The following is a 14,205-nucleotide window of genomic DNA, read 5'->3' as shown; positions in this document are numbered from 1 at the left end:
TCCAATTATCCTTAACGTTTTTCCTTATTTAATGACTGCATTTGTATTTTAGCTATCAGCTTTGCAATACAGGGCAAAAGAAATCCAGATGTAGCGTTCCAGTCACAAACAGAGAAATGTCGCTGACTTGTCAAGTCTGCTTGTTTTCCCACCTTGCCTTAAGATGCTTTTTGAGAATGATTTTACAACAGCTGATATTTTGGAGACAAATGTTATAACAACGAAGCTATAAAATTTGGAAATACAAAATCTTTAACTGTGAAGGGCAAAGAGAGCATGTGTTCAAGCCTAGAAACAGGCAGAGCCAAACACCACTGCAGCTCTTTTGATATATTCAGTGAATATATGACATGTAATCCATACCAGCATAGCTCCTAGTGAAAATAGTCTGTAAACATTATAGTCACCATTATTAGAAGGGAAGCAGTGTGTCCACACTTTGAGGGTACATCACCCTCACACTGTTCTAATGACAGAACTGCCATTAGCTATTAAAGCTATTGGGTCCATTTTACCTATTTGTTTTATACCTACGTTTAAATACCTTTTTCTGTAGCATTATGTGCTTTATAAAAAAATGTAATGACATAACTCTAATATTACTTTAATTGTCCTTTCTGAAATACCATGCACAGCAATTTATGAAAGTTAGAACAACATATTTGTAAAAGTTCACTTTTCACACACACTTATAAATTTCAACGCATCTCCAGCAGGCTCATTTATTAGGAAACTGAATTTTAAATGGATATTTCTTTCTCATTTATTCAATTTCTTTTTTAGCAGCTCCTGAAATAGAAAACTTGAAACACCAGAAAACAAGAAAGGGCACACTGTTCACAGTCATGGCCAAAGAGCCAAATCCAGCCCTGCAACCCTAATCTTGTAGTAGTAAATGCTGCTACACACTTGCCCATGTGCATTCAGAATTTGCAGGTGTCTGAGGAAGCTAGTTTGGCACAGCAGTCACACCAAGCTTCTGCATCCCACTGATAGTCAAATAACACACATCCCCTTCACTTCTGGTACAACACCCACTCTCAGCAGGGCACCAACAAAAACAAACCCAGCTAGTAAACAGAACGCAGGGGACAGGTGTAATGAATTACCCCACTGTTATCATAGAAAAACAAGGTAAAACTTAGAAACTTTGGCTATTATTCTGCAACATATTAGAGCCAGCTCTGAACACTAAATCAAAAATCATGTGGCCCAATAAGATGCAAATTTACAGGCAACGTGTTTTTAAAAAAATACGTTACCTGCCTTCGCAAAAAGCCTCCTTATGTAGATACCTGCCTGCATCACACTGCCTTAAGAGTGAATCAGCTATTCCTCATCTTTCCACAGCCATCATAAGAGTAACTAATTCCTTCTGGTTTGAGAGAAATGTATCTGTTTGCTCACAGGTGGATTTGAAACATCTGAACTACCAAATGATCCTGCTAAGATCTGCTAGTTTTGGAACAAGTTCCTAAAAGGTAGAGGCAATTAAATCCTCTTTAACAGGGTCCACATATAGAAGATGAATTTTTGTCATCCTTATGCCCTTTCCCCCTAAAGAAAAGTATGAGAAAGGTTCCATCTTAAATCATTTCCATAAGACAAACGGAATGGGAACTTAACCCTCGTATCAGTGCGACTTTACAAGCTAAAAAGATTTCTTCTCCTCCCCCACCTCCAATCAAGTAAGGACATTTCGGGCACATTCTGCTAATGATTCCTAGAACTATCTCAGATTTCCTGCCTCTTTTAAAAAACACTTAACTTTCCACCAAGCCTGTTTGTAAATCAGAAAGAGCAATATCCACCCTTCTAAAGCTTTGTGAAGATGAAAGTAACTTTTAAAGTCTATTTTGCCTCTTTTGAAAACAAGTGTGATATTAACACTGAAACTTTTTATAGGAGAAAGTAAAACATAAAGACAGATTATACTCAGAGTTCAGGTAAGCAACAATTCAAAGTTTATTGTTTGAAAGTAAACATGAATCATAATCTCAGCAGGTTTTTACTCATTAAAGTGAAACATGGAAAAAATTTTAGCAATAACACAAAGGTAACAAAAATTACTATAGAAGTTTGCCATTTCATATTTTCATCAGCTACTTAGGTTTTCATCCAAATCCTGGCCTTCCTATATTTCTAAGACAAGCAAATAACAGAATCATTTCTTTCTCTTCTTCACTGAAATATTAGAGATTACTGTAAAAGACACCTCCTTTTGAAATTTACTGAATTCCTATGCTCTCTAACAGATCAAACCAGCTGCCCAGTAGGGCTAAGAGAAGGTGAATACTCAGATCAGGCATGTCAATGTTCAAGCTAAACAGTAATCTTTCCTTCCTTACAAAGGATGGAATAACAGCATTAACACAGCTAGAAATCACAGGTAAAATCCACAGTTACACGATCCTAAAGTACCAGCTTCTGTAGTCTATAATATTTTCCTTTTTCTTTGTCCTCTAAGACTTCACAAGAGTGATTCTGTTTAAAGTATTTAAGGACTATTAAGCCATGTTCCCAGATTTTGCCTATATTACCTATAATTCTTCCAGCTATTAATAAGTTTCATTCTGTCTATGTAAACCTCCAATTTATAAAACATAAAGAAGTTATTACAAGTAAGTAATCTAATCAAAGAACATTATAAGGAAAAAGAGGCTTTAGACATTGGCAGTTAATAGCAGGTTGCTATTGACCACAAAGTATTTCAAACGGCATTTTCTCTTTCACTCGAAAAAGTGGAAACATTTCAAATGAAAAAGAAACTGAAAGGGCAAAAGATATCCCACCCACAAGGCTATACAAAAGCTAAAGGGATACTGAAGTAACTTTTTTTACATTTTAAATACATAATTCAAACAGTGAGACCATTTATCAACACACACAATATTTTACTTTACACTACTGTGTAAGAAGACTAAAAATAAATCCCCAAACATTAAATTTTACTGATATGAATAGCCATTTTAGAATGCCTACCATTAACTTCAACAGCTTCATTAACACAAATGTAAACTCAATATTATATTTACAAATAAGACTCAATATTTAAAAAATCCCAAACAACACATTCTATTTGGCATATATCCTTTTTATATCATATCATACACATCAAAGGAAAAATATTTCAAAGAAAACACTTTAAAGAAAAAAATGAAACCATTAGATTAAAAAGCTATTTTGGACCTCTGAGAACATTTTTATTAGATTCAATAAAATTTCTTATCCAAGCATGTTTGATGCCAACAGTACAAATACACACCTAACATCCAAGTTGTTAGCCAAGGATAACAGTGGTTTAATAATGTCTGGGACATAAATCAGAAATAGCAGGCAAAAGCATGACACTAAAACAGTAGTATTTTCAGACTATGTATTTTGCACCACTACAAACAGTTCTGCCCGATGTAGTACCAACTGTATGCTTTCAGACATCTCACTTTCTACAAAAGGCCCAGACATCACCCTAGAATTCTCTCAAGTTGTCTGGGTCAAATATTACTGATCTCCAGTCAAGACTGGGTCAATCTTTAAAAGGGCGACAGCAAGATTAAGGAATGTGTACTCAGGAAGAAACAGTGGCTTCCTGACACACAACATTCACCTCAGCGAATACCAAAATTCAGACAAGTGCCTCAGCATAACAAGGAGGCTTAACAGCGCCTCTATGTGCCATTGTTCACATAAAAGACATTTTCAGCATCTTAATTACAGAAGTCACTAAACAAAAAAAACCCCTAGAAAATCAAATAATGGAATTTCAAGTCATTCATTTAATACAGTATTAACCCTTTCCACATTTTTTCATCATCTTAGCCATGCACATGTGATCACCAGCTGCCTAGCACTGTGCCTGCTTGCATCAGCTGGAGAACCATTTCCTGTGATTATGCCTGATGCTGTTCTGGGGTGATGCCAAGCATGTGGCTTGGCTCCATAATGTGTTCATTTTACATGTACTTTGAGACAGTTACTGAGGATTGCTGTTGTTAAAAAAGAAAAAAAAAATTAAAACAACCCTTTCTTCAGAATAACTCATCTTTCTTTTCCAAGAACATAAAATGTCATTCAGTTGTTAAAACGAAAAATGTCTGTAGTTCTACACCACATGGCCTTAACTTTTAAGTTCCCTGCAGCGAGAGATAAACTGTATCCCAAGCAACAGAAACTTCAAGACTTGCCTTACACATGGAGAGACATACTACTTGCAAATTTCTAGCTTCAACATATGTGACATGTATGTTCATTTAAACACTAGGCATAAGCCACAAATACAAGATGGGGATGGTTGGAGGTGTCATTTTGCTTAGTTTTGCTTTAAGTTTAATAGGTGTGCCTCTCTTACACACTGTGACATCAACAGAGGTTCAAAACAACCTCAGGGGTTTCATCTTACTCTGTTCCAGAAAGGCCTGTGACTAAAGGAAGAGATGTATGGAAAGTAAATAGGGATGTAGGTGGTCAAAGGAAGGAAAGGCAGGATCAAAAAAAATAGGTAAGTGAGAGAAAGAAAAAACTTTGAGTTAATAACAGCTAAGTAACACACATTGCATCTCATTGAGGGTGGCTGTGAGGATGTGGGAGGCACTTCAGCAAATATAAGTGCTATCACATTACATATATAATATACAACTGCATAACTGCTGGGCAGAGAGCACACTGGAGAACTTGCTCAGATGGTAGCAAAAAAAAGTCTCTGTAACATGCTCCTGTAGTGAACAGCAAGTGCATACAAGGATAAAGCCCCCAGTGTGAACTGGGGCCATTACAGGGTTTTTAAGCCTCACAAAGATGTGCTCAAGCACTCAAATCACTTACCATATTTATAGACAACTAAGCAAATGCGTCAAATACTGAATTATCCCCCAGTTCTAAATAACTGGATGCTTATTAGCCACTCAACACCATATTATCCTTCATAATTAATGCTGATTTCCTTCAAAATAAGGTTTCAATAAGCCTCAAGGTGGGTATTGGATCATTTTGTATCTGGAGCATTCTCCCAAATGTTTTGAAGGAAACACTAAACACTTATTTTGAGAAAAACATAACCTATTTCAGCATTTACAAAGGATCTCAAATGCAATAAAATAAAAGACTAAGCCAGGTACACTAATCCTTAAGACCCTGCCTGTACATTATTACTCAAATCAAAAAAGAGAGGTGGTACGAGTAGGATTGCTGTCTTACTTCTTATAAACCACTAAGTCATTCACTTTCTTTACAGCAAAGTCATTAGCAATGTTCCTACTACCTGCAAAAACAGGTTACTTCAGAACCGTCTTGCCAAACATTGAGATTCCTTCTTGAGGATTTCTTTAGTAATTAATTATAGCTAATAAATTCTTGCATCTTGCAGACAACACACAGTAGCTGTGTAAGCACAGTGCAACTTATGCCAAGATTCACATTTAATCTTACAGAACAATTATTCTATGAAAGCACTGAAGCAGGATTTCTCATTTAGAGAAAATAATACATTTTTTTGTGTTAAGCAATTTTATCAATACAACTGGTAATAATAATGGTAATGCTGGCAATCTGAAACAGAAAAGCTGCAAGTACCTAAACTACAGAATTATTTTTTAGAGCAGAAATATGCAGAGTTTTAGACCAGTTAAGAAAGAAGCTGCAGATTCTAAAGCCCTTTTTAGTCATAGACAAGAAAATTAATTTAATTGTCATGTACTAAACATATGGAAATGGCTTTCAAAAGAAACACAGATTCTGGCCAACTCTGGCTATCACTAAACAAAATGTTTCCCATACTATCAGCTATAAATAAAGTCATCCTATTTCCAGCAGCTTTTGAGTCAGACTTTTAACCAATGGTTGCAGTAAATAATACAGAAATATGTAGAAAATTACTCACTACATAAAATAAGAAACAGGTGTCATTGTCCACACAAATGCATCAATTTAATTAGAATAATGCAAGTGTATTGTTCAATTTTAAGTGTTTACTATGCTTTGCAATATTTGAATGTATTGCATTCATTTAAGTTTTATATAATGTTTTTAATATTTTCTAAAATATGTCGTTTATGCTTTTTCCATCATTCAGTATGTTGTTTGAACCTGTCATAATTTTTGAGGTGGGAAGGAGTAAGAAAGCCGTGACAGAGTTTGCAGAAACTCTCTAGTTAGTATCTTCCCAATAATACATAGGAACTAGAACTTGAAAGCTGTGTATTTTATCCATAATTCTTCTAAAAAGCGTTTTAATTCTGAATACACTACCCCTCAGTCTTTCTAACGCTCCTCCTAAAAATCTCTGTCAGCATATATAAAAACTTTTCCAAAGGTATGTCCATATAAATGAACCCCTCATGGTCTAGCAGTCCTTTTATCCTTATTGGATCCTTCAGTAGCACACTGAAGGTTCAGTCCAGCTCAGTGGTTAAAAAGTTACAAGTTGGTATTTCCTATCAGAAAAGCAGACAGAGGCACACTTACAAGGCAGCTCACTGAGCTAATGTGGTCAAATATTGAAGTGTAGTGAAGATGCATAGAGAGTCTCAAAAGTCAACCTATCAAGACAAGCTTTTCAGTCCAATTCACACCAGCCTTTTGGGGATGCCTTCCACTTCAGAACTTCCTCCTACTGCCTGGAGACAACAGCACCTCCTCCTCCTCAAAGACAGTTGTAAAGAAACCCAAGGTTGTAACAGACACACCATAAGCTGTCCCAAGCCAGACACTGTCCACTTGATTTAACTTAAATATCACTTAACATTGGTAGGGTATAGGGGTGAAAAAAGTCAAAATTTCAGCCTAAAAATTTATGCCAAAAAATTAATTCAGTTAATTATATTTGCATTATAAGTATACCCCTACAGCTTGAAAACATGCCTAAATTCAAGGCAGAAACTCTTCTACAACAACAACAACAAAAACAAAGTTAATTAAAAATACATTTAAGCAAGACTCAACTATTGGATAGATACATAGTCACATAAAGTAATATTATTAAAGGCAGGATCCCTTGTCTTCTCTTCAGAGCTCACATGCCACACAGGCACTTCAAACAGCACATCAGCTATTTGATGACAGGGAAGTAACAGCTTTCTAATTGATAATTTATCATTACTGCAGTTTAGAATTAGAACTTTAAAAAAAGGGCAGTGCTGCAATGTTACAAGTGCAAATTAGAATCAAAACTAAGAAATGCTGCCGGTCCTTCCTGGGCTATCTATAATGCTGGCCATATATATGCAAGAGGATATTTTGAGAACACCTCTACAATTTCCTACAGTGAGGAAATCCCAAACCGTCTTTTCAGAGCTTGCAAACGTGCCAGCTTATCACATAAGAAAATGAGGGGAACATTAATTGAGGCATGATATTATTCCTGGCAGATATAATAAAAAGGAAAATAGCCCCATTATGTCTCTAGTGATTTGAGGAGGTCAAAAAAGGATTTTTCCAGCTGTACATTTTTTAAATAGTTGCATTTCTCAAGTCACAGTCATATTCTGCTGGAATGTTTGTAAAATTTCTTAAAACATTTTAGATAATTGTACTGTAAGCTAATACATACTTACATATTACACAAGAATCTCCTAATGAACAGTTAAAAGCCTTTGAACAATTTTTATGAGTATTTAGCATGGCACATAGGCTGCCTGTTCAGACTTACAGAATCAACTTTCAAAGACGCCCCAAAAACAAAAATGCTACCCTAACACGAAAATTATACAACCAAGCATTTTATTTACATTCATGTTTTGGAAGCAACATAGATGTGTAACGTATGATGTCACACTCAGCAGTAAAAGCTCTGGGAAAGGAGAAGCAAGGGGTGTGGGGAACAAAGACACATATCCACACTTATGGGGTTTGTCTCCCCAAGCAACTGTTAAATGTCTGCTATTTTCATCCCAGGAGTGAGTGAGAGGTGAGGGGGGCCATTTGGCTACTGGCTGGGGTCAACTCAGCTCAGCCAGTAGCCAAATAAGAAATTTCTTATAAGAAATAGAAGAAACGACTTTCAGAGATCCTCTCTACTCTTCCCAACTCTTTCAGGGAGAGGACACATTAGAATAATAGAAACATTAAGGTTGGAAATACTTCCAAGAGCATCAAGTCCAACCTTTGACCAAATACCACCATGCTCACTAAACTGTATCATGAAGTGTCACGTCTACTCATTTTTTGAACACTTACTCCCCCCTAGAGAAGCAGCTAAGACTAATGCCTTCCTATTTCTTGAATAAATTCATCAGAATCCAGTTTCCAAATAGAAACTCACTGAGTGACACAGTTCAGCAATCCTCACCAGTTTCAAAGAAAGGTGCAAAGAAACGTGTTTAAATGGCTGTATGGTTTACAGAATATTTGAATGTAGGCAAGGAAGTCACAACTATACAAAGTCATCTACTTATTCTGACAACTCACAGAAGCCAGTTTACAACCAAAAAACTGAAATTTGCTCCACAATTCACCAGACAAATGCTTCAATCACCAACCTATCATTCCACAATCATCTATTCTTGCTTTAAGACCTATTTATGTTTAAGATTCAGGCCTGTAATATCAGATTCAGTCTATTTTTTAGGCCAAACATCCAACATGCCTTTGGGCAAAAAAGATGGCTCAGAGTTCTAAACTCATGCTTTAGAACAAATGACAGTAAAGTCTAGGGAAGTGTATAACTTATACCCGTAAGTTTTGCATACAATGAAAGGTGAGAGCCAGCAACTTTTCTATCCCTAAAATATCAACCAGGTAAAACATTCTGCACCTTCCTTTTAAGTTATTTTTCTCTAGCACCCACTAGATTTAATAAGACAGAAAAAGAACAAGAGTTTTATTTTGCATCTCAGAGCTGCACTCAGTAACAGGCTGGCCACCAACTCTAGTCCACATGTTTATGCAGTGAATAGAAGACTGAGAAAAACAACTGCCCTTTCTGCAATACTCAAAGATTGCTACTGAAGCCTAACTCTTTCTTGGCTTCAGTCCAGTCTCATGGATTTTCCTTGAACTATACATACTCGTGTACAACTTCAAGAGGAATATCTTTATCTAAAATAAGCTCAAGAAATACACAGAATAGGGATCTTTCACAACACTGGTAAATTCAGTGAGCACCATTACCACAGAACCATAGGCTGCTGCTATTGCTATTGATTCCTTCAATCACATTTTTAGGTGTTTGTGCAGTGTTGGGAATGGCTTGACCCTGGCCAGCAGTCAAGCTGCTGCTTGCTCACCCCCCACAGTGGGACAGAGGAGAAAACAGGAAGAAGAAAAGAAAAAAACCTTACAGGGCTGAGATACAGTTTAACAGATGAAGAAAAAGAAAAATACCCTCGAAGTGAAGGAAAGAAATGCTTGCACATCCCACAGGGTGACCAATGCTACAAGCTCCAGTTTACTAACCTCCAAAAACCAGACATCCCAAAAGCAAAAAACCCACCCTTTCTTCTTCCTCTACCTCTGTTTTTATTTCTGAGCATACACAGTACAGCACATCCCACTGGCCAGTCTGGGCCTACTGTCCAAGCTGTGTCCCTACACAGCCTCCTGCCCACCCCCTTGCCTACTTGCTGGGCAGGGAGGGTGGAAGAAAGCTTTGATGTTGTGCAGGCCAGGAGCAGCCAAAACATTGCTGTGCTATCAACATTGTTTTAGCCACAAATCTCAAGCACTTCTACTGTGATGAAAGTTAACTCCTAAACCCAGTATAGGAATGTGCTCACATTGGCATTGCTCAGACAGAGGCGATCAAATTCCTCAGAGTGAGATGAGCATAAAGAATGCCCTGACTGTGCATTTTCTTATGGGCTGTGCTTGCAATAAACACAAAATTGCTCCTTTCTGTGATGTGATGAGGTATTTAAAAAGCAAGAGGGGCTAAATACACAATGACTGACTATTGCTCATAATGTAAGAATACGGAGGTACATGACAAAACTTAATGGTTTACGGTGAGAATAATACCAAGTAGAATGCCTTTCCTGCAAAGAACATAATTGAATTTGGGAATTCATTGCCACAAGATGCCAAAAAGACTAAAAGTTCGGGTATGCCTAGATGAATTAATGGATATCAAATACCTTGACACTCAACAGCTTAGAAGGCTGTAATAATCAGTCATTTAAATAATGGATTACTAAAGATAATATGAAAGTGAAGGTATAATTGGATTTGTCTTCACTTTTTTTTCCAGTAGATCACCTAAGCACCTCCTACTGGCTGATACAGGAAACAGACACTAGACAAACATCTTTGAAAACAGAGCTACGGGGTGAAATGACAACGGGGATTCTGAGGATTACAATTTGGGATTTAGGAGTCTAATGTCTCTCAATCTGTTTCTGGGTCCTACCCTTGTTTCTTTCTCTTTTTAGTTCAGACATCAACTGTTACATTTCTAACATCCAGCTACGCATCACAGATCATTTGCTAAATTGCTTTTGATTAGATAAGTTTATCTGAACTAGAGAGTAGATTTTGGTCTCAGTTCTCTGTTCAAACATTAAAGCATAATTCAGTTTAAGAAAATGTGTAGGCTAGAAAGTGCTCAACACCAACTTCAACAATTGTTACAACAATTTACCAGGAAAACAGTAAGCTGTTATTTAGAGTAATGAGGACTTCAATTTTCTACGGGGAAATCTTGTAGGAGGGAGAAAAGAAACCTGTTCAGCACTCAAAACACCCATATGACCTAGAATTAATCCCACCTTTAACAGCTTCCAAATAAACTTAACTTTTTAACTAACCAGAGAAAGACAACATGTGTTTTTCCTTCCCCCAACCAGCTCCACACCACATTAGCAGCTCCTGTAACTACTTGTAACTAGCTCCTGTAACAGAAGAATGAAACATGCAAGAATAGCATGGATCAGCCTGAGCTCAGTTTAGTATTTATAAAGGATAACTTTTTCAGAGAAAGAACTGTAGGTAAACAGGACCTGCAGAAATATACATCAGCCTTTTATGCAGGATGAGTTTTTTATTAACTCTGTAAAAAAAAATATTTTTCTACTATAAATGTTCTTCTTGAAAACAGAACTAACACTACACAATAAAAAACTGAAAATTATACTGAGAAGCAAGGGACTGCAACTACTTTAGAGGCCAAATTACAATCATCTTGATCACATAACCACAGGATGGGTAAGGCTGAAAGGGACCACAGTGGATCATCTGGTTCAACCTCTCTGCTCAAGCAGGCCCATCCTAAAGCACAAGGCACAGTGCAGTTCTTGAGTATCTCCAGCAAAGGAGACTCCACAACCTCTCAGGGCAACTTGTTCCAGTGGCCAGTCATCTACACAGTGAAGTTCTTCCTTATGTACCAGAAGAACTTCCTGTGCATGAACATTTCCCCATTGTCTCTTGTCCTGCTTGGCACCACCAAAAAGAGCCTTGATCCATCCTCTTGACATCCTCTCTTCAGACAGTTATACACATTTATGAGGTCTCCTCTCACTTGTCTCTTGTTGATGTTGAACAGGCCCAACTCTCCCAGCCACTCTTTGTAAGAGATGTTTCAGTCCTTTAATCATCTTCATAGCCTTCCACCAGAACTGCTCCAAGAGCTTCAGGTTTAGCTTCAAAGCAAGTTCTGTAAACACAGAACTGTCAGAATAAAACACTGTCGTTCGACAATTTCTTGCCTTCTCTCTGATTCAGTGGAAGTCGTGACCTAACCTCTTCCAAAGGCCAAGCCAGCTTTTAGAGAAAACTGAGGTCTAACATGTAAACTATACATACAATAGTATATACAGGCCTTTATACAATGCATAAAGGCCCTAGCTTGGAGTTGGTCTGTACTCCCATATAAATGTGACGAGAGTTCCTCCAAACATGTAATTCCAAGACGATGCAAGTTTACTTTCCTCTGGCCAGAACCAAGTCAGATCCAAAGGAAATAATTTTACTACAGCACCTGCTCAAAAGCAGCATGTGTTTAATCAGCCACACCACCTCATTGTTATCATCAGTGCCATCTTTAGATGAAGGACAGTTTGCATCTGACCTGACAGCTGGCTTGGTTTTCTTCCTCCTAAAAACCAGCTCTGCAACCTACCATGTGGACATACATAACTATTGCTGCACTGTCTCTGAAACTTCCAGTATTTTTTCTAGTCATTGGCTAGACTGAAGTCTATCTTCTGGAAAGTAACTAAGCATGACTATTAGATTTCTTCTCTGCAGAAATTACATTTACTGGTTTCACTTCAACAGAACTACCTTATGGTCAATTGTTTAAAAAGCCACAAGACTTAAACGGTCTACACCAATGTCAGTATTTTAAGAACAACAACAAAACCTACATTCAGAACTCACAGAAGGTTTTAAGCAAAGGTATTATTTGAATTCCAACATGATACACACTCCTGAAGCACAAGAAGTGTAAGCTGTAGGTTGCTACAAGACTGTCTGTCAATTGTTTTATAAGCAAAGCTGTCAGTTTAAACTAAACTGACTAACTAAAATGAAGCAGTACCCAAAGGAAAAAACACTCTACGTGACCACATGCTTTTTTCATTCTTCACTTCTCGTTCTCTACATTTATTAGTACCAGAGGTAAGTACTGAAAGTACATTCGACAGCGGTGCGTTTCCCACTTTACCACTCCCGCCAGCAAAGCCGTTCCGAGAAGCAAAGCCCGGAAGGCAGGGGGGAGCACACGGCACCCGGGCCTTCAGGAGCGGCCTCGCATCACCCGCCGCGCTGCGCGCCGGGGCTGCAGCACGGCGAGCGCTCCGCCAGCCCCGGCCCCGCTGCCAGCCCCGGGCACGCTGCCTGCCCTGCCCGCCGGAGGCAACGCGTGGCACCGGCCGGCGGCCCGGCTGCCCCGAACCCCCCGGCCCGGCTGCCCCGAGCCCCGCGCCCCGCCAGCAGCGCAGCGACGCCCCTGCCCCGAGGGCTGCGGGACCCCCGCCCGCCGCGCACCTGCCTTACGGCCCGCCGGTTCCGCTGCCGCCAAGAGCCGGCGCCGTGCGACACTGCCGTACGGCGAGCGGGCGGGGCTGTATCCAGCGCGGCCCGCGGGGCTCCGGTGCCAGCGGCGGGGCTGTCCCGGTGCTCCCGGCGGGGCTGCGGTGCCCGCGGCCGGTCTGCTCCCGGCGGGGCTGTCCCCGTGCTCCCAGCCTCCGCTGGCGCCTGCCCGGCTCCCCGCGCTCAGGCCTACGTCGGCTGCAGGCCGCGCCTCCGCCGGGTTCTCTGTGCAGGCAGAACGCGTCTGGCCGAGGTGCCGCGGCTGCTAAGCCTTGTCGTCCGCCCCAGTTATGCCCGCCGTGGAATATGCCGTGGGGGCAGCTCCCAGCAGTGTCTCACAGAACCACAGAATGAACTACGTTGATACAGACGTAATCTGTACCGAGTTCAACCTATGACCTAACACCAACCACCTTGTAACATAAACCATGCCGCCAAGTGACTTGTCCAGTCTTGTGCACCTCCATGGACAGTGACTCTTCACTTCCCTGAGCAGCCCATTCCAGTGTCTAATCACCATTTCTGCGTAGAAATATTTCCTAATGTCTGAACTAAACCTTCCCTGGCACGGTTTTAAGACTGCGTCCTCTTGTCCTGTCACTGGTTGCCTGAGAGAAGAAGCTGATCCCCACCTGGCTAACCCCTCCTTTCAGGCAGTCATAGAGAGCAGTAAGATTCCTCCTAAGCCTCCTTTTCTTCAGGCTCAACAGCCCCAGCTCCCTCAGCCTCTCCTCATAAGACTTTGTGCTGCTATGTTAGTGCCTCGGGCATTCCTGGATGTGGGTATCCGCGGCCTTCAGCCCTCAGTGCTCTTTATCATCCATCCCCTGCACTCTTAATTCTTGCCAAACCATGTGTGCACCTCAGTGTGTGCCTCTAGAGCTTTAACACTCACTTATTCAGTTTTATGATTTTTGAAGCATGCTCTTTAAAAAAGTGGCCTATGTCCTCAGTTGTATATGTGTGTGTGTGTATATATATATATATATATGTATGTGTATATATATATATATATGCTCTCTATATCTGTGTAAGGTGATGCTTTTCAATAAAGATATTATCTGCTAGATATTTAGTGGACTAGAAATGCCAGACATTGCATGGAATTAATTTTGTCAAATGCAGATGTCATAACATAGACTTAATATGCGCCTCAGAAAAAAAAAAAAAAAGTTCTCATTTTCTTCAGTATGTACGAATTTTTTTGGAAGACATATGATGTTTGTCTTAAATAATCCTTTGCTT

At 39.5% G+C, this 14,205-nt stretch overlaps 1 protein-coding gene across 1 annotated transcript in view; it reads right to left on the bottom strand.

Annotated features, from left to right (window-relative positions):
- Positions 1-13,238, bottom strand: part of ASCC3 (activating signal cointegrator 1 complex subunit 3) — a 252,629-nt gene extending 239,391 nt beyond the window's left edge. The window contains exon 1 of the mRNA XM_041414871.1: positions 12,916-13,238. The gene's annotated coding sequence lies outside the window, so the exon portion shown is untranslated. The remainder of the gene's footprint in view (positions 1-12,915) is intronic.
- Positions 13,239-14,205: the final 967 nt, after the last annotated feature.

The sequence above is a fragment of the Onychostruthus taczanowskii genome, unplaced genomic scaffold (assembly GCF_017590055.1).
Source record: "Onychostruthus taczanowskii isolate IOZ18803 unplaced genomic scaffold, ASM1759005v1 scaffold48, whole genome shotgun sequence".
Lineage (NCBI taxonomy): Eukaryota > Metazoa > Chordata > Aves > Passeriformes > Passeridae > Onychostruthus > Onychostruthus taczanowskii.
The sequence above is the reverse complement of the archived record's forward strand: the minus strand, read 5'-3'. Positions and strand labels throughout refer to the sequence as shown.